General features: G+C 41.8%; 1 non-coding gene across 1 annotated transcript; it reads right to left on the reverse strand.

Moving 5' to 3' along the window:
• Nucleotides 1–1,327: 1,327 nt before the first annotated feature.
• Nucleotides 1,328–1,402, reverse strand: Trnas-cga. Its single transcript has one exon. It is a non-coding gene; the product is annotated as a tRNA-Ser (tRNA).
• Between the last annotated feature and the right edge of the window lie 241 nt (nucleotides 1,403–1,643).

The following is a 1,643-nucleotide window of genomic DNA, read 5'->3' on the forward strand; positions in this document are numbered from 1 at the left end:
ATTTCAAGGTATACAAAACAAGCTCTATAGAAAATCACGGGTAATCATAGAAGCACTTGAAGCTACAAAACGAAAGAAGTAGCGTTAAAGCAAATCTCTGTGTACATCCATCACAATAGAACAAAGATGTGTAGATATTTGATAGTCATGAAACTATTTAACATCACGGATCTACACCAGAACAAACTGAAACATTAAAAAGATCAGAACTAGACAACATGCAATTAGGAGCTAAGTTCGTCAATTCTTTTTTTTTCTAAATGCAAAACCTTATATAAATCTTATACATTAGGAAACCCCTAATATATATCAGGACATACCCTCATTTAAAGCAAAATATCACACTGTCATCCATGAAGTACAATAATGTGCATATTTACGGAATAAGTAGTGTCACAACTTGTGATATAATTAATGGTAGCGGCATGAGAATGTAGCTTGACGCAAATCTCAATGGCAGACGACCTAAGAATATTCAAAAATATCGTGTGAGGTTATGTAATACAACAAATCTAAGTAAAAAGATGTGATATTGTGTCCTTTATATCGCTTATCCGGTTGGCACTTCCATGGTAAAACAAACCAACAGGGATCTCAAACCTCTTATCTAAAGGGATACCTCCAAGTTCTCTGCTGACAATGTCATACTATTTCCCTGGGAGTACAAGCTATTATCCTAACGACCATTCTATAAAATGATGAACCCATCTAATCAGTAACAAACACATAGTGAGTTTTGTCGCGATAGGAAAAGTGGGTGTGGAGAAAGCTACGAAAATAGGTGAGTCTGCGAAGAACAACATAACATCAAAATTTAAGCTCACTAAATAAGTAACGTACCTGTGAAACAAAGGGGCACCGATTGTGCGTAAAAAATGGTTTTGTTAAATGGAATCATATGTAAAGTACTCATGGAGTTAATAATACTGTGGTAAGCATGGCCAGTAACGGAGCAGCGCAAGTCAATGAAAGAAAATGTTAGCGCAAGTCTGAGAGATTGCACGGGACTCTCACTTCTGATACGGTGTCATGCCAATTTACGTTCTTAGGGAAGATGATCTTTATTACTTGGTTGCTTGTTCTTAGGGAAGATGATATTTATTACTTGGTTGCTATACCTAGATACAATCTGAGTTCATTCATATGGTGAAGTGGATGGCAGTAGTTAGCGCTCTTGCTTGTGAGCTCTAGTGAAGGAATGGCGGTAAGCTTTACCAGCATTCAAAGGAAGAGGGTGCAGCAAAAGCACACGCCAGCTGACGGCCAAGGAGAGCGTTTTTTCTGCAGAACCTGAGTGAAAACGAAACTTCCTGGCAGATTAAAACTGTGTGCCCGACCGAGACTCGAACTCGGGACCTTTGCCTTTCGCGGGCAAGTGCTCTACCAACTGAGCTACCGACGCACGACTCATGCCCGGTAGTCACAGCTTTACTGCTGCCAGTACCTCGTCTCCTAGTGAGTGAAAACGTTTGCGGACTGCCCAGTTTCTCGGTCTCACTGTGCAGTCACGTTGGATGGCGCCGGTCGGTCGGCGGTCGTGTCCAGGAAGGCTTGCTAGTGCCGAGGTGTCGCTGCCGCTATGGGCAGAGCATTGATGACCGGCAATAAAGCGGAGGATGGGCCTTTGTTAGGAAGTGAGCTGA

The sequence above is a fragment of the Schistocerca piceifrons genome, chromosome 8, assembly GCF_021461385.2.
Source record: "Schistocerca piceifrons isolate TAMUIC-IGC-003096 chromosome 8, iqSchPice1.1, whole genome shotgun sequence".
NCBI classification, from domain to species: Eukaryota; Metazoa; Arthropoda; class Insecta; order Orthoptera; family Acrididae; genus Schistocerca; species Schistocerca piceifrons.